General features: G+C 49.1%; 1 protein-coding gene across 5 annotated transcripts in view; it reads left to right on the forward strand.

The window, feature by feature from the left end:
• Positions 1-19,270, forward strand: part of LOC144144382 (uncharacterized) — a 525,773-nt gene that overhangs the window by 387,038 nt on the left and 119,465 nt on the right. For all 5 annotated transcript variants that reach the window (XM_077675804.1, XM_077675805.1, XM_077675803.1 and 2 more), the window contains one exon: positions 294-361. The gene's annotated coding sequence lies outside the window, so the exon portion shown is untranslated. The remainder of the gene's footprint in view (positions 1-293; positions 362-19,270) is intronic.

Genomic DNA, 19,270 nt, shown 5'->3' on the forward strand with positions numbered 1-19,270 from the left:
ATACCGGTGTTTGCAAGCTTTACTCGCAGTAACTTGCCATTTTAAGTATTTTTACCCTAGTTTAAATCACAACAAGGCTAGAGTGCTCGACAAACCGTTGGCGAATGTTGCAGGAGCACTGAGCGTTAGATCAGTCTTCCTTTTGTGTCTACGATTCCCCATTCTCGTGACACGCTTTGGTCGAGTTGCGTTTCTCCTCTCAACCACCAGTCGTATCACAATCATCATTTCTCTCTTCTGTTTAAGGAATTTCAATTTCATCCTCGTTTATTAATTTTCTTCGGATTTTTCAGGTCGTGCCATGACGTCGACCGAACACTTGCAGCAGCCCCGTCTCACTGAAGCTGACCGTTACTGAAAGGTGCAATATATTTTTTTTCATTCGCTGCATGTCTGTGGATTGCCGCGGGATGGGCTGTCTCTTTATCCGTGAGCGGCCCCTGCATGTCTATCTTCTAATTTGAACACGCAGCTAATTCATTCGCTACTGCAGAAGCGCGCATGTTCACCGAAGGTTTTTCCCGTGACCTTACAAAGCGGAAGAAGTAAGAACAAGGGGAACGCGCCCAAGATGGCTGCCTCTCATAAAGGGAAGGTTGGATTAGAAAAAAAAATGTAAATTACTTGGAACCAAAGAATAATTCTCGGGAAAGATGTACACAGTGTCGCCTTTATCAAATGCCTGATGATAATGATGATGATGTTTGGATTTTTATGGCGCAAGGCCGACTGAGGGAGAACAGCGCCAGAGGACAGTTGTTCAGTTGAAAGATAGGACTACTATAAACATTTCAGTAAAAGTAAACGTAAAAATTGGGCCCATTTCCCCGCGAGGGGGACTCGAGTAAATGCGTCGCATAGGGGGTGGGTGTATTGCGTTAACGTTTAGTGTTTGGGGAGTTGGTGGTAGTGAATGCGTTGTATCAGCAGCTTCTTGACGTAGTTTGAATGAGTCAAGGATATAAGGCGCGTTCGTAGCCTCCCATTCTGTGTCGGCTTTGTGGCGCAGTGGGTAGAGCACCATGTACATTGCGTTTCGCCCACAGGTAGTGAATGCGTTGTATCAGCAGCTTCTTGACGTAGTTTAAATGAGTCAAGGATATAAGGCGCGTTCGTAGCCTCCCATTCTGTGTCGGCTTTGTGGCGCAGTGGGTAGAGCACCATGTACATTGCGTTTCGCCCGCAGGGTCGAGGGATCGAAACCAGGTGCCGGATGGTATTTTTTTTATATAGTGTAGGGGAAGGGGTGCGGACTACGACTACGAACGTCAACGCGGGTGACATCGTGAGTTACTGAAATGCTCTACATTTAAAATCAAACAAACGTCAGGGAAAGTGAAGATGACTGGTGTAAAGGGCAAAGTTGTCACGAAGCATGATAAGAAATGAGCTGCAAACATGGGCTCGAAATGTACGATGAATGTAACGGGATGTGTTGTCTCTATATTTGTGGGAAGTGTTTGCGTCCTGTTCGGTCAAGTGCATTGCATTGGATGAGCATGTGGATTACGGATAGGACCTCTCCACACCTGCTGCACATGGGTTTATCAAATGCCTAGTTGCGCCTGTTTGTGGCCCAGGTTACGTTCCTTATCCACTTGAGCGTGAGTGTCATACCACGGACGGGTGCGTGTCTATGCGGCCTCACAGGTACCGGTATGATGTCGATGGGCTGGACTGTAAACAAGTCCGGTGGAAACGCTGCTGTTGATCATCGACGGAAGGGGAAACAAAAGTTATTTTGGCCGTGTTTCTGTGCCGTTCGAGCATGTTCATTTGACGGATTTTTTAACAGCAAAGCTTTTGTACAAGCCGTAAGTTCGGTATTGCAAGACAAAAATACCAAGAAAATGCGGAGCGTTCGTGAGCGCGTGACTCGCGGTGACCGCCGAGCGTCCCCGGCATGCGCAGTGGCTTTAGCAAAAAAGCAAAAAAAAAAAACTGGCAAAAACCATAATGAGTAAGAAAATGCGGGACGCTCGTGAGCGCGTGCTTCGCGTTGACCGGCGAGACCCCGGCTGGCGCAGTGACCTCAACAAACAAACATACAAACAAAACTCCAGTGCTGTTGTCAAGCGCTGTATACCGCGCATGTAATGCTTGGCATGAGCAACACGACGATATCAATACGTATGACGATGGCTATTACTAGCACGGTGGAAAGCAACGACGGGACATGTAAAAAACAATTTCAAGTTTGTACAAATGCGTGGGAATGTGTCCTTCAGCGCTCACGTATAAAAAAACTCCCGCAGGTTCGCTATGGTTCGAGCCTTGCGCGACTTAGCGCAAGCTTCGCCAGTTGAGCTGGTGGAAGTCTGCAATGTTGAGGACTACTTTGCATATAACGACCTCTTCGATGCATATAACGACGATTACTAGAACCGCAAATATGCAAATAAACAATGATACCGGTACTTAACTGTGTCCGGCATGCGCTCAACATAACAGCTCCGCCATTCAAGGCTTGCTTGTGAGTGCGATCTTCCTTGATTTTTCTTTCCCAAATTGTTATGTTAAAGCATATGTGGATGGCGGACAGAAAACACGGCGTCCGGCGGCAATAAAAATCAACATTGTGCGGGAACGCGGGTGTGCGCCGACCTGACGTCAGGCCCAATGTTACGCTAGGGTGATGAGAGGAACCGCGGCCTCCCCCGCGTCTCCAGCAACAAGAGTGGAACGACGTCTTCACCCCTGCCAGTATGCAACCACGCACGTGGAAAAGGAGCGGAAAAACGCGGCATGACGCGCGAATAGCAAAGGCAACGCAGCAATGAAGCTTCAGCATATATTCAGCTTCAGCAAGAGCACAAGCAGACTTGTGCGTCGTCTGCAGATGTTTCGATTATACTTCTCAACCACCATAACTGATTCGAGCTTTATACTTTCTTAGCTTAGGCCTCCGGTCGGGCAGTTAAGCGACGTTTTTATTTAAGCTAGCCCCTCTTACGGTTGTCGACATGGTGTGCAGTAATGTACCAACACTTTTTTGTTTTTTCGTGGTCATTAGCGGCTCGCGCGGCTAACCAAGGCGTGCCGGCTAACCGGCGGAATATTTCGATCGGACAGCCGAAACTTGGCTCACTCTAACGCTCTCCCCAGAGAGTGCGCAGTGCAGGCTGCGCTGGGCTGTCAATGCGGTGCCCGCCTTTCCACGCTGCCCCCTTTTCACCCCAGCCCGCCCACCCGAATACCGATCCATTGAGTCTCCAGCTTCGGTGGAGCCATTCTTGGCGCAACGAGGGCGAGGGCTGTAGCACGGCGGCCGCTGTTTCGTTTACGTGCCCTGCCACCGACAGGTGGCCCTTTTTGTGCGGGTTTCTTTCGTCAACCTCACGTCCCAGGCCGCCGCATTGTCTCTGGCAGCGAAGCGACGTTGGCTGCGCGCTGTCGCGTTGTTTTGCATGGTGCGACTGCCTACGGCGTTCGTTCTGTGGTGCGCCTCTTGTTCTTGCTACGCGTCACTTACTTGCTCGTCCGCGTCGATGGAGCGCGGCGTGAGTTCGGTCCGCATTGGTTCCACCGGCAGAACAACAATTATAAGCGTTGTTACTGGGGAACGCCATCAAACGCAGGGCTTTTCCTGGTATTTTCTGCTTTCAGGCTCCTTCTCTTTTTATTTACCACGAGCTGTGCCCAAAAGAGAATGTTCGACTGACCGCTATATGTGCGTGTGCGCGTGCGCGTGTGCGGGTGCGTGTGCCTGTGCGTGTGCGTGTGCCTGTGCGTGTGTGTGTGTGTGCGTGTGTGTGTGTGTGGGGGGGGGGGTGCGTACGTGTGTGTGTGTGTGTGTGTGTGTGAGAGAGAGAGAGAGATAGATAGATAGAGAGAGAGAGAGAGAGAGATATTCAGATATCATTCTAATAAAGAAAGTCTCCCAAGCCTCGACGCGGAAGACTGCTTTTCTTGCGGCTTGGCGAGGTCAATCTTGGCCAGAAAATGCGCTCGAAATCAGTCGAGTACAAGGCTCGCAGAGAAACTATCTCGGTCACCTACCACGTCTCTCAGCATAGCGGCACACAAGCTGGCTGTCGAATAGCCACTGCAGGTCAGTTGGTGATTTACCGTGGCCTATCCCTCGCCACCTTTCCCCCCTTCAGCCTTACCGAGTGCATAGAACCCTCGCCCCGTTCGTCATCGTCGTCTTTCCTTCCCTTTTGCTTCAGCGTGGGATTCGCTCGTCCATTAAATAACGCTCAGTGTTTGCTGCTGCTAGCGGTCTCTGGAATTCGCCGTTTCAGTGCCAACGCCTGTGCCGCGGCTGGAGTCTTCACTCAAACTTTTCTTTTCTTTTGCCATAAACAGCTTGGGAGCGAAAGAACAAAAAAAAAACTTCAATATGAGTAGATTGGCAAAGCAGGAGGAAAAAAACAGGGAAAAGCAAGTCCCGTGGCCTGCTTTCAATCCCGAGTCGGCCGTCAACATTCGGCGCACGTCAGCCTGCGGTCATCAATTCTTTCTTTTCTCTTTCCCTAAGTACTGGCATCTTGATGTCTTCGCATGGGTACTCAAGGTTCGTGTTCTGCCGAAATTCTTTTTTTGTTTGTTCGCTATACTGATAACCTCCACCAGAACCCCTGGGCAAAACAGTGTCAATTATTTTCCCGCTCTTTTTTAAGGGATAAGATGTTCGGTAGACTGAACTTGCTTGCGTCATGTGCACACGCCGCCTGATTCGTGCTCCCATTGAGAGACGCAGTCATTAGCCGTCCGCGTGCGTTGGAAGCACCGGCAGGGTCCGCACGTGCGCAGCCGAGGCTGGGAAGCCCATAAGCAGTTTCCGACGGCCCAGTTTTAACCCTTTTAGTCGCAACCGAGGGGCGGCGGAGAAGGAAATCTCGGCTCAAAGAAGCGCGCCTTTCCTCTGGGCATAATCCTCGCGGCTGGCTGCTCATTTGGGTGTCGCGATGCTCCCTGTGCGAAGGCGCGCATTCGCCACAGTCTCTCGAAATTAAGTTGGCGTGCGCGCGAGCAATCTCCTCGAGCCGTAATTAGGCAAGGGCCGCCGAGCGCGGCAACGTTGCGCGCAGTGCAGATGACAAGCCCGCCGGCGTGCACCCCGCCCCGTTTCTGAACTTTCGCTTTGCGACGACTGGAGCAGCAAAGACGCTTCCTTCCGGCAGACAGACGACTCTTGCTTGCTGCTCCAGGGCTGACACGGCAGCCCAAGGCGGTGAGATGTAAAAAAAGAAATTGTTTTGAGAAAAGAAGAGCCTTGCTGTTAACGCTTCCCTGCCAAACAATTATAAGCGCTGGAATCGCGAACTTTAGCGCCAGAGAACAAAAATCGCAACGTGAAACTAACTTTGTTTGAAAATATATGCACTCCTGGCAAAACTGCGTAAATGCTAGGCGCAGAATTTATGATTTGGTGCATTTTTCGTTTCATGTACTCTTCCTATTTTATACGAGAATAACCCCGTAACGAGCTACGCGGATGTATTGGACTGGTATCGGAGCGCACGCCGCTCTATGCCGGGCCCGCACCCGCTGCTCTCGCGGGAACAGGCGGTGCTCTATAGGCAGTTGCAAACGAACTCGGTGCTCACGCCGGCGCTCGCGCGCTACATGTGCCCCGACGTCTACGACAGCGAAAAGTGCAGTGTTTGTAAGAGTGCTACTGCTACGCTGACTCACGTGTTGTGGGATTGCGAACTGAATCCAGAAGAGGCGGCTGCCTACCCAGGCAGGCTGCCGAAGGACATTGCTAGAGCTGTGTTAGCACAGGACTCAGTGCAACAGCTACAGGCGGTCCAGCGGATCGAGGCAGCTCTCGCTCGCCAAACGCGCAGGGATGCATCCGACGCGATCCAGGGGCTGAAGCCTCGCGGAGAGCGTTGGATTCCCCGACGTAAGCGACGGGACGCGACTTGATGACTGCCCCCCATATAGTCAGGTAGCAAGAGGGCCCTGCGTGGCACCCTGCTACCTCCGCCGGAGACTTCCATAAAGTTCACTTCTCTCTCTCTCTCTCTCTTCCCTGTTAGGTGCTTGTTTATGTATTCAGCTACTTCTTGGTGCTGCAAAAATTCGTTTTAGTGACGTTATGTAAAGTTATGCGGGCGCGCACGCAGTCTGCTTTAGTCGTGCAACCATGCAGAGTTTTATTTTTTTCGCAGGATAGCGCATATTACCTGTCGCATAGTATTGACACAAGCAGCACGAACATGCTTTTTTAAACCGTGATTCCAACAGGAAATGAGCGTTTGCGTAAAACAGCCTAAATACAATAAACCGAACCGAGCTCTAAACTGAAAGGAAATTACGCTTCGTGCGCGGAAAACACATCATGTTATGTTCAAACCACTCCGAATTTCAAGAAACTCCGCAAGTTAGAAATGCCTTCACTCGCAGTTTTAAAATTCTGTTTTATCCTGCGTCTGCTCGTTTCAACGACGCCGCTCAGAAATGACAGGTGTTACGCAAGCCAAGGAATAGCGACAAGTGCATTGATGAATAGTCTATTTTTTTGTGCGGTGAGGAATTTACATATGGTCGAAGACATGTGGTAGGATTTTCAACAGTAAGGATTTTGGTGGTTTACCGGCCGCATCGTCACCAGTAAACTGTCGTCATAAACCTAAGCCATACGCTATGATATGACAATGCTGTCAAGGCGCCCGCCTGGGCGGACGTAGGCTTCCGCCTCTTCTCCCATCTTTAGCTCGGTTTTCGCGTCTCAAATAAACGTAAGGGGACACAATACGCAGTGTACGGCCCACTCGTACAATGTTTTGTATAGTATGACGCGTAAAGACTGATAGTGTCGCGCAAATTGTGTTTGTGCAAGTGCGCAGTGATTCTATTTGGTCTGTAGCTTCTTGTTCCGATTCTTGATTAACAAGTGGCAGTTCTGCGCGTGCGCATTTCCGATGGCATGGCTGAGTCGAGGGTTAGACTTTCATCTGATGCGGTGGTCTAAAACAAACCACAAAATCTACATGCTTTCGAGATTTCCGCGAACATTGAACAGCTCGCGGCGGTCGAAAGCAATGAGTATTCCTCGGACACGGAACTTCTTTGGTCCCGTGTGCAGCTTGGGTCGGTAGAAAGCTCAATTTCAACGACTGATCATCCCAAGCGACAGCGAAGCCATAGCACGAAACAAAGGTTGATTAAGTTTTTGCTACTCAAGATGAAAAAGTGCGCAAAAACAAGCACTTTCGAAGAAGAAATGGATGACGCGAGCGCAGACTGTCAACTACAAAGTCCCGACCTCCAGCGGTGGCTCTTGGAAACGCACCACCAATCCCTTTTTGTTTTCATCCGTGAGACGCTTGCCTGCCTGCACCAGTGAATGTGTTATTTTTATGCCATTGGGATATTATCGCACATAACAAAAAGTTCACATCACATCTCATACCCAGCTTTCTCGCTCAAAATTACAACCTCTCGGGAAATTAGAAAAACCACTTTAGGAAAATGATATTTGGCATAAAGCTAGAGGTCAACGTGAAGATTAAAACGCTAAAAATACATTTCAGGTTTCTGAATATTTTTTGTGTAATTCGCTGTCAAATCTAACTCCCCATGCTTTTCTACGGGATAGTTCCCATGGCTCAGGAACCCAGTCGCGCAACGCGCGCGACTTGAAACTGTGCACAAAGCAAGTATCCACCCCAAATATTAGCTGTGCAAAAGAACTTTTTATTTCGCTAAAAAACTGCAGAGTCATCACTGTTGAAAGGACTGCCATGAGCGGGAAAGCTGCACATATTTTTGAGTCCGATATCGCTAGGCGGTGATTTTTTTTTTTTAGCATAAACATATCAAACTAATAAATTTGTAAACAGTGCACAGGTGGCCTGGGCACGTGTATCAGTGTGGATCCAACGAGATGGAATCTGTACAGGCAGTGCTGACAGGCTGCCACATGCACGCCATGCGCAAGCGGGGGCCCAGCATGGTTAGGTTCTGTTAAGCCCGAAACTTGTCCCCTGCATCCAATGTCCACCGCTTTAGATGAGCCTCCAGCCTGGCTAATCGCATTAGGCGTCCGTTTGCTCTATGGAAAGAAGGAAACCAGGAAGTGGCACAGAGCCGGTATATCGAGCGTTTTCTCACCCAACAACACACCGCCGAACTTCGGGTAAGCCTTGATACTGTTTCTGCCAACAAGTAGGCAGTTGTGAATAACCTCTTTGCCCGAAGACAACCGCCTTTTATGACTTCAGTTTCGGAGATCATTTTTTCTATTGGCGCTTTGTTCTATTTTCTTAATCAGTGGCACAAGGCGACTGAACTAGTCGGCAAAGGTCATACTGCGACTGGACCCACTCAGGATGCCCTGGAGTTATAAGGCGCACTGCATTTTAAAGATCCGCACTGGACAACCTAAGGCTGTCAGACGTAGCGGGAAATGTCGTTTATTTTCTGGCGCGTGTCCCCTCCACAACAGGAAGCAAAGCCGTTAACTCACAGGTTACAGTACTACGCTTTAGCTCACATACGCTGCCGTGGCCGGTACGTCCGCCTGCCTTTGGACCCACGAGCGGCCTAGTCCAGTCCGCTATCCAAGAAAAAAATGAAAATAGCCGGTCAACTGACTAATGAACCAATAAGTAAACCTCCGTTTAATATCGTCACCACCCGCATCGTTTTATTAAATTTATGATGCTGCGTGAGCTAGCGTGCTTGTCGTTTTGCGTTTCACTCGTCGCTTTGTTCGTGACGTCTCAAAGTCTATAAGGAATCCGTCAACACGAAAAAGCTTGTGACGAACACCCCCCCCCTCCCCCCCCCCCCCCCCCTCGCTCTTCGCAGCTTCTAATCTTATTAGGGCGCTCTTCGTCGCCACCCGGAACTGCGTGAGTCAAGACGTTTTCCCCTATCCGTAACCCCCTCCAACTGCGCCGGCGTCATGCTGGGATGACAGAACGCCGCCAAACAACCATCGCGATCGTCCGTACAGGACAGCTGGACTTTTATTGCTCTTTTCTTCCTGTTCTTCGTGGCCATGTCCTGCCGTCATCAGTACGCTGTTTCTTTTTATTTTTTCCGACTGAGGAAGATCCAGGACCAAGAAGGGAGATGGGCTTTCGACGAGATATCTTATTATCTTCAGTCTGCGCACTGCCTGGTAAACAGAGACGTGGCCGGCCCCGTTGTTCCTTCGCGCCCCGATCAGCGGACATCAGCAGCCGTGGATTGCGTGGAAAACGCTGAGGCAAGCCAGAAGACGACCGCCCGGTGGTCGTCTCCGCTTTCTTCTCTCTTTTTCCACCGTTCGCTCCCCTCCGCTTGTTTCGGGTCGAGGGCCACTCCTTTAAATCCACTCCGGAAGCGCGATCTCGGAACGGTAACAAGAAGCACCAGAAGGAGAAGCGGGAGAGCGGTCCCGACAATCAGCAAGCGGATCAAGTGCAACGCCAGCTATATAATATGTATACACTACCGAGAGGCAGGAGGAAGTAGAATACCCGTTTTGCTCAGGCTGAGAACAATCTGCCCATCACAGAGAATACAACTTCAACTACAGGCTTATTTTCATGAGCAGAACTTTGTTATGCTGTCGATTTGACAGTGATATGACGTGATGACATGTATCCGAAATATTAAAGCAGTTCCACGTAAAATGAAAGCTGTCGGAAGTGCGGAGCAGTGATTCGCCTGTGTTCCCCTTCGGTTATTCTTGTGAATGAGTATTTTATGTTTGCGTTGTTATTTGCGACGCCGCCTGTATAACATTGCCTGGTACAGGGGACGTTGCTCCTACCCTTTCTCCAAGAGGGGATGTGGCCCCCTCTCTTGACTAGTTTCACTATCAATGTGGTGTTAATACCGAAAGTAGGGTGCCAAGATAGGGTGCCGCAGCCCCTGAAAAAGACTTTAAAGAAACACTGGATAGAGTTTTCATAATTTCGGTGTAATTAATGCGTTAATTTATGATTTTATTTTGTTCATATTTTCGGCCTAGCAACGGCCGCGTCTGCGGAAACAGCGCAGCGCAAAGATCAACCCCAACACTTTGCATATGAGTAACGTGTGCCTTAGTATTCAGCAGAGTCAAAGAGTGTGAGGCTTTTCATCACTATCCTGTGAGGTTAAGGTCCTTACTTACGCGGATGACATTGCCTATTTCTGTGCTGATAAAAAAGCGTTCAAGAAGTCCTTAATCTGACCAGGCAGTATTGTGATGCGTCTGGAGCGGCAGGGAATATAGAAAAAAACAAAGGGATTTTGGTTTGGTGAATGGGGTGCGAAAACTTCCTTATTTGGTGGCATTACTTGGGATAAGGACGCACTTCAATACCTAGGTGTACTTTTGCACCAGTTTTCATTAAAGATTGTTCTCTCTCTCTCTCTCTCTCTCTCTCTCTCTCTCTCTCTCTCTCTCTCTCTCTCTCTCTCTCTCTCTCTCTCTCTCTCTCTCTCTCTCTCTCTCTCTCTCTCTCTCTCTCTCTCTCTCTCTCACCAAATACGAAACACCGGGCCGCATTGGTCACTGGCACTCCAAAAAGTCAAGCGAGCCTCTCAGGCATGGATGGGGCGAGAACTTTCTGTGTTTGCGCGTTCGCAGGTTTCTAATATCTTCCTTGTCGCAAAGCTTGTTTATGTGCTGCAAGTACTTCATTGTGCGCGTTCTAAAGTACAAGCTCTTCATAATGTTTTCGCAACATTTGTGTGGGGGTCCCAATGGGAACCTATTCGTAGGGACAATTTGTTTCTTCCATTAGTGTCTGGCGGTGCTGGGCTGATGCATTTGTTTGTACACCAGCTTGTATCTCGGTTTTTCTTCTATAAGGTGACGCATCATCCACTTCTGTTCAACGTTATTCAACAGCGCATACGTTTTCATTTACAGTTTTTGCTTGTCCCCACTGGTGAATTTAGTACGAAGCCGCCATGGGGCTTTTTAAAGGAGATGGTCGATACCTTCCATTTCCTTACTGCGAGGTTTTCCCTGGAATATCTGTTTACCCTTTCCAGGAAGGCTTTGACAAACACTTTATTAGAGAGTCTGTTCCCAGTGCCGGTTTATCGCCAGCCTTACATTGACCACCATAAGGACAGTGTTTTGAAGCGTGTCGCACGTATGTGTCTTCCTCCAAATGCAAAAACGTCTTTCTTTAAGTTGCATACATCAACACTCCCAGTGAAAACATGGTTGCGCGAGAAAGGAATGTCTATTCCTTGGTGTGACAATTGCCGTTTATGCAATCAACCTGAAACCATTTGCCCGGATGCGGTGTTTCTCTGGGATGTGTTGCAAAGAACTCTTAAAAAGGACATGGACATTACCCCTTATACAATTCGGTTCTTGCCTTTTCGAGATGTTACTGGAGTGCCCTATGATATATTTGTTGTGATGGGATTGTATAGATTGTGGAAGTGCCGCGTGACGGACAGGCACGCGGAACCCCTCGCCCAACGAAGTCCATTTTTTCGGGAGCAAGCTGCGTTGGTGCGGAGCATCTATGCGGCGCAAAGTGACCAACCAGAATGGCTGCATCTGTTGGACGCGTGCGTCTGCTTGCCGGAGTTTTGACGGACGGCTTATTTTAGCTGCAGTGACTCATAACTTTTGTGGGCTGTAATAAGTGCAGCTTTCCATGCAGTAAAGAAGAAGAAAAAAGTGCCTCTGGCGCAATACGATAGACGTGTGCTTCGTGAGCCGAGCCCAGGTTCGATCTGCGCCAGGGGAAGCGGGCTTTTTTTTTTCGAAGCCTCTGTTCCGGTGCGTGACGCCGTGGCCCCGAACGAGCTAAAATGCTCCGCACTTAAAAGCGCCAAAATGCTAAACGAATGCATGAAAGACGGAAGCTCGCTGTCGTGACTCTACGTCCGAACTTTTTCCGTTTCAAGCGTCCTACGGAGCTGAGTACGTTAGGATCAGCTCCTATAGTATATACATATATCACATTGTGGACACACCTCCGACACGGCACTCACACACGTTGGACGTCCATGAAATCAACCGGGGTGAATACTTTTCGAGCTCGCTTCGTTCCCAGCTTCTCTTTTCCGCACGTCGGTTCCTCCCCGTCGGGGCATTCATTATTTGGGCGCACATTATTCGTGAGAGCTGCTTGTGCCGCACGAGGCGTGAACAGCGGCTCTAGTCTCGTCGCGCGCGGTCCTAGTGCCATTAATCACTGAGAGGCGGCATCGCCTCTGCCGGCCGTGTTGGTTTTAGGCCCGCTCGCGTGCATACATTATTCATTCTCTACTAATCGCCCCATTTAAATTGCGTTTGCCTCGGCAGTCATGTTTAGCGCCCCAGTGGAGCGCTGTTTCGTGACTCCCTTGGCCAACAGCGAGTGCACCAGCGACCAACGTTGCCGCTACCGCATATTCCCGTCATTAAACGACGCTCTAGCGAAGTGCCCAGTAAACGCTAATGGTTCGGAGAAGTACAAACCATTGGTTGGATGTCCGCTTCCTTGGGCCGACTCCTTAGGCGTACGCTAACGCAAACTTTTCTTGGAAATTAGATTTAGATGACTGAACATAATGAAGGATTGTTACATTGCCACTAGTGCAGCAAGTCGGTCATCGGTTGTCTTCGCCGTCAGAGGGATATATTTCCTAAGGAAGACAAAAATACTCTGCGCTCCCAGTGCTCTTGCGCTGCACAGTGCCCTGTGCAGCCCAAGGAGGGGACGAAACAAGCGAGCTGTTTATAATTTCCGATTGAGTGTACTGCCTAATTAATTAGCTGAACGAAACTTGAAGGAACTATACTCTTATTGTATCGGACAAACATTGGGCTTTCCGTATGTCTCACGTATAAGCCCGTTTATGGACAGCGGGCGGGATTTTCACAACATTTATAACTGCAGCGCGGCCTGCGGAATTATAAAAACTAGACAGTAAAACTTGGCGTAGTGTTAGAAACGCCTTCGCGGCTAATAATCATAATAACTTCGGGACAGTTTCAATAAAACTGCAGTCGTAGCCCCTTTCTGTGACCGTAACGCTTCCCTAAGAGGCGGCCATGTATAGACAGTAGGCGGTAATTCTGCAACGTTTACAGCAACACTGCAAATTAACCAGTTAGGAGAAGCAAAGGAAAATCGGCGTTATGATAGAGTCGCCAATCACCATTCAATTTTTTCGGTGTAGTTTTGATAAAACAAAAGTTACAGCTGTTTTCCGTAGTGTACCCTCTACATGAAAATTTCCGTTATAGTACACCGATTTGCCACATACGGCTTGCCACATACACAAGGCAGGAACTTCAAATAGGGCACGACCATACATAGCAAGTTCCAGTGCTTGCGATTCTGGTCGCGCTTTTTTTTTTTTTTTTGTACTTTGATGGATCCGCTTTTTCTAAGGAGGCCATGCAGGCAAAATGCAACCTTGACTGATTCGGAAGAATGCCTCATTAGAATAACGCTGGCACCATTTTTAACTCAAACTTCACACAGGTAAGCTATATAATTAGGAGAAAAAAAGAGAACGGTCACACGACCCACTAGCTCATTTCCCACACTGGAACCTAAGACGTATTATGGGCAGCTGTTCGATTGGCTGAAGCCGGCAAAAGCAAATGCAAGTTGGGCAGGGCTTATAAGCTAGCATGAGCTATTTTGCCTAGATTTAATGCATATTTATTTTATAGCAGTAAGCCTCGTGGGGTAAAAAATTGCAATTACGAAAGTACACGTAAGCATAGACGCACCAGTGCCTACTGCGCGCACTGTGCTTGTTATAGCTGCACAGCCGTCCTGCGCTTTGGGGTTGTCTCACACGACGCTGGCCGATCGGCATAAGCGGCATTGTCTTACGTTGCCCTGTTTGTCGACCTTACCTCATGTTTCACGAAATGGTTAGTACTACCAACCGTAACAAAAATATCATCATTATCATCATCATCACCAGCCTATCTACGCCCACTGCAGGGCCAAGGCCTCTCCCATTAATCTCCAATTATCCCGGTCCTGTGCTAACTGCGGCGAATTTATCCCCGCAAACTTGATCTCATCTGCCCATCTAACTTTATGCCGCCCCCTGCCACGATTGCCTTCTCTAGGGATCCACTCTGTTACCCTTAATGACCAATGGTTATCTTGCTTTCGCATTACATGCCCTGCCCACGTCCATTTCTTCTTAATTTCTACTCATGTGTTCGTAGCACGCGTTTGTTCCCTGAACAATTCCGCTCTCTCCTTGTCCCTTAACGTTACACCTATCATCTTCCGTTCTATTGCTCGCTGAGTCGTCCTCGATTTAATTTGAAGCCTCTCAACAAAACGATACCCGACTCCGAATTTTAATTGTCGTTCTCATGGTTATGCGTGCGAGAGAGTTAAGATCGGCGCATAGTTTCCCTGATGTGACGCGGCTGTTGCGCTGTCGTATCTGGATTTCGCCAGCCTAGCGAAGAAGAGGGACAGTTATCATCTTTGCCAATGCCTTCGCTCCGTTGTCAGGCAAAACGCCGCACGCAACAGCCGCGTCACATCAGGGAGGAGTTTTGCGCCCATCCTAATCATCTTGCTTGCGTAACCATGAGAACGACAATTGAAATTCGGAGTCGGTTATCTCGGAACAAAGACACGCTAGAGGAATTCTTCCAACTGATAGTGTGTAGAAACACGACTGCTTCTAACTTTTCAATACAAAAATACCCACTTACTGCAGTCAACAAAAAGTTAATTATTCAATTGTAGTTAATTGGGATGCTGACACCGATAATTATAATCTCACTTTGTGTCCCCCTGGCCACATAACTTATTTTCACATGTGGTCTTGCGTGCCTCCGCAGTGCCTAATTTTAAGAAAACCCAAATTTATGGAGAGGGCGAATAAACTACATCATTTTCTGGAGGATACGAAGTTATGTGCGCGCAAACATTATGAAACTCTCTCGCTCTGCCCTTCTCTTTTGAATTGGACTTTTCTCGTTGCGAAACTCGATTCGAGCCTTCTCAAAACGAGCTGCCTACATATCACGAGTAAGCCAATAACGTACATATGTCATTAAGAATTTCGTAAAAGTTTTTCCGCTCGTGCCATTACTTTTATTTTTAGTTTAAGTTATTCCTGCCATAAATTTCTCTTCGTCCTCCAACTTCACTTTTTCATGCTCAGTGAACAAAGTCAGAGCTCTTTTAATATGACCACAGCTGGATTCCTGAAAAGAACAAAAAGAGAGGCCGACATTGGAAACGTATACGTGACCAGAGTGCGCGCTCGTGTTTTGGGCCCGGCGACTCACGCACGTCGGTGTGTCCAGCAAGACCTTCCATTAGCGTTTCCGAGCTCGCTGGCCCGAACAAGTCTAATGCATATTTCAGCGGCTCTCGACTGCAGGCCTCCCATGTACGGTACCCGAAGCTCGGAGTCTAAGTGGCGGGACTTTGAACGATTTGCTGCTTCCAAGTTAAAATTTGTAATTTTTTTCAGGGCTTTATAGCAGCCGTATAGTCCCTAAGCTCACTCAAAGATCAAAAAGGCGCATCGCCCTGTCCTGGGAAAAAAATTCGCAGAATCAGTTGCGCGTAAAGACAACGATCATTCACTTCATCGTGCGCCACGGCCCTTAATTTATGTGTACGAGTATTGTATTTACAATGGCGGAGGTAGATTGCATTTTGTGGCGTGTGTCTACAGCATAGCAGTGGGCAAGTCGTCAACAGACCCAACGCTAATAAGGTACAGTTTCTAATTGTTCAGTAGGCTTCCCGTAGCACCTCATGACAAACGAAATTCTCCTGCAACGGCCAGAACAAAACAACCTGTGTTTAAAGCGACCGCGCAGATAGAACGAGGCTACGAGTAAATTCTCTCAGCCTGCGCTGTTCTTCTTTTTTTTTTTTTTTCATCCGACATTTCGAACATGGACGCGCGTGTGCACGTTCGCGAACAAACCGATTTATATAAACAGAATGATAGATAACGCATGAACGGAGCTCCCGTCGCCGACTTAGGGTAAAATACAATTACGATAAGGCATCCATGTACTGTTCATGATGTATTCAGAAAAAAAAGTACCAGGGGTTAAGACGGCAAAGCTACGCCTGCCCTATGAGGAGCGCCGTAGTTAATTTTGAAAGGCTGTGGATAGCTGACGTACACCGAAATCTCGATACACGGATGTTTTCGCTTTTCGCTTCCATCTGAAAAGCGGCCACCGCGACCGAGATCAAACCCGCGTCCTTCGGCCCGGCATCGCTTATAATGCATCGATTGCAAAAGTATTAGTGCCGAGGTGACAATTTCTTGTACTTGTCCTTGGCGCTGTTATGTCACCCTGGTCAACCTACTTGCCCAAGCCACCCTTGTGGACTGTATTACTTGTCCAAGTTACCCTCATTGGGGTAGCCCAAGCTACCCCAAGCTACCCTACTTGCCCAAGCTACCCTCATGGACTGCGTTTGGGATGCTTGCCTGTCTCGCACTCCGCAGGCACGGGGTTCGATTCCCGGATCCAAAGTTGCCCTGTTTATTTTCAACTCAATTGCTCTACTTTGTCTCCAGGAGCTTCCCTGGGAAATTCAGCGTCACTCCGCGCATTCTTTCGCCTGTTTTTTTATTATTATTATTGTTCATCTGTCAGCCAGTTCGTGCACCATCCGTCGGCCATTTTGTTGGCCATTTCATGGACACGACGCCTGACCTTCGACATACCAAGTTAATCATTGCTTGGGAAATATTGATCTTATTTTTAATGCGTCAAGCCCACACCTTGGAAGCGCGGGGCGCCGTAGTGGTAGGCTGCCTATGAATCTCGACCCCCTGAAATTCTCTAATGTGAACGCTCCGAGTTTTTTGTGCGCGCGAAAACATCTCTATTTTGGCTCGATGGGCACTACACGCACACGTCCAGCAATCAGGCCCACAATCTCTCGAGCAGGGACAGACGTTCATTGCACGTACGGCTGCCTATCTGGAGCAACCCTGGTGTCCATCTCCGGCAGTACACGGGATTGAGCTGAGGGCTCATTCGCCTCTTGTTCTCACCCCGCCAGGTCGGCTTCCATGAAAATATATTAGCAGCGGCTTAGCTGGGTTGTGCCACGATATACAAAGCCTGAGCTAAGGTTCAGCTGGTTATTCTTAGCTTTCCTGGTTGCCTATACGATTAGCTTGATTATCATGCTTACTGCTGCTTCAATGACAAACACACGGTATACGCATTGTGTGACATGATGTGTATTTATCAAGCGGCTTCAGCGCAGCGTCACCAATCGCCCCACAGCTAAGCTGGTTCCACGGGCGCACGCCGGTGTTGCTGCGACGCACGAGCCACCGGTTCCACACCCGGCCGCTTCTCGCATGATCATCAAGTGGATCGGGCCACCACGTGCGGAACGGAGGTCGGCGAAGACGCTGGGCGTGTGGAGTGTGTGAGGGACGGCGGGCAGTGAGCAACGTTCTGTGCGCCGTGTGACGCCCCTGCTCCTCGCGCATGCGCAGCACGGCTCTCCAGGAACCACGCGAAACTGCTCAACCTCGGCCAGTGTATCTCACGCTACAAAAAGGACGCAAGTTCTACGGCGTACTCTCACTTCATAGTGCCCCTCATGTTGAAGTTCTCCTCGGCGAACTATGACAGTGCCTCCTTTAAATTCCTCAGAGACGCAGGCGGCCGTCTTCATCCGCGTCTTATTCTATTAACCACACTGCTCGTCGTCGCTCCTTGATTCCGACCGCTGCCAACCCGACAGCTCTCGAAGGAGCAGGCGCTGGTGCAGAGACGAACCCTCTCCCTTGCTTTCATTCGTTGTTTCTTTCTCCACGTGCCTGTCCATTTTTGCGCGCGTTTGTTCTAACCACGCCTTTCTCGACCTTTTCTGCTTATTCGGACTACTCCTTGCGACGTTTCTTCTATCCTCCTGTTTTGTACAGCCTTTCCTCATCGCGCTATCACTGATATTGACTGCCCTTTCTGTGCTTGGGGCCCCACATCCGCCCTTTCGTCTTCCCTGGCAGGTGCTTCAGATGAACCGGTTGTATGAGCGAAGAAATATGTTCTGCCTGTCCAACGAACGGGAAACACGCTGGTATGTTTTGTTTTTCAGTGCACCAAGCCTCGACAGACATTCGTTCCGCTCTGCCGATTCGCTTGGCTTGTCAGGCGGGAGCAACAGGATTGGCGGAGGATTTCTACTTCCGCAGCTCGTTTTGCGCGATTTCAGCCCTTCATCCTCCCACTCCAGAATCGACTTGGCCTCTGTCGTCTGCGTTATCCTCCCATCATTTTTTTTTTCCCTCTGGGAGGACTAGCCCAGTGTGGGAGAAACTTTGGCGGGTCCCCCTGTCTTACCATGTCTCAGTTAGACCAGACGTTTTGACCGTCACTTCCTTGCGCTCTGCACGCTCCGTAAACAAAAAGGCTTACAAGAACTCCGTTAAGGACTTTTTCTGTATCTCCCAATGTTATCTTTTCACCAAACCTCTTGGCTTTTCTGAGCTTCACAGCTGCTCGAGCTCGGGCTTATGCCGTTCTGCTCAAAGGGGGCTATTGGAGTACATGTTTGATAACACGGTAAGAACTTGGCCTTATGCATGAGACTGCAGTGCGCAATGACAGACATAAGCATACTAATTACGTATACCCTGCTATTGTATTTTTAGAGCGCATAAGCACGACGTTCCTCGTTCTGAACTGCTGCACACGTGCTGCGATCAGCTCGCACTTTGCAAATGCCGGTAAGGTGATGACGTCGACCTCGTAACCGTACGGAGGTATCAACGGGTGCGACTGCTGAGGGAGTGAAGTAGGAGGTTTTACCTCGACACAGCAGAAGTGGCTCAGGCTAACCGAAATTAAGGTTATATGCGGGTTGGAATCCGGAGATGTTGTCTGTTATTTTTTTTTTTATTGAGGCTTACTCTCGGATCCCTGGTGATCAACCACCCGCGAACCGGTGCACACAAAGTACCCTTGGCTCCCGAAATGCGCAAACACATTCGCATCCCACCAATCCGTAAAAACACGCACTAGGTCCACAATTTGGAACGGAGGGAGGCAAGGGTAACAGCCGTGCACAAATGAAATTTAAACGACGTAATATACGTGGACGCGGCCGATTACCCGGGTCGCGATGCCATGGCGCTGGCGATTGTCAATCGGCAGAGTAATTCCATCAGCTCCGGGTCCGTCCACACGAGAGAGCCGGAGATGGGTGAAGAGGCGGCAATGTCGGTCTTCTCAAAAATCAAATACGTGCTGAGCGACTCAAAGTTTGCTATTATAAATTACGCAAGATGGTCCATTTCCCCAGAGGCGTCTGGAATTCTAAGGGCTGGACTCCACAATATTCAGCGGTCTGGCAAGATATGTCTAATATGGGCACCTGCGCCCACTCCGGCC

The sequence above is a fragment of the Haemaphysalis longicornis genome, unplaced genomic scaffold, assembly GCF_048455015.1.
Source record: "Haemaphysalis longicornis isolate Haplotype H1 unplaced genomic scaffold, Haemaphysalis longicornis Haplotype H1 scaffold_7, whole genome shotgun sequence".
NCBI classification, from domain to species: Eukaryota; Metazoa; Arthropoda; class Arachnida; order Ixodida; family Ixodidae; genus Haemaphysalis; species Haemaphysalis longicornis.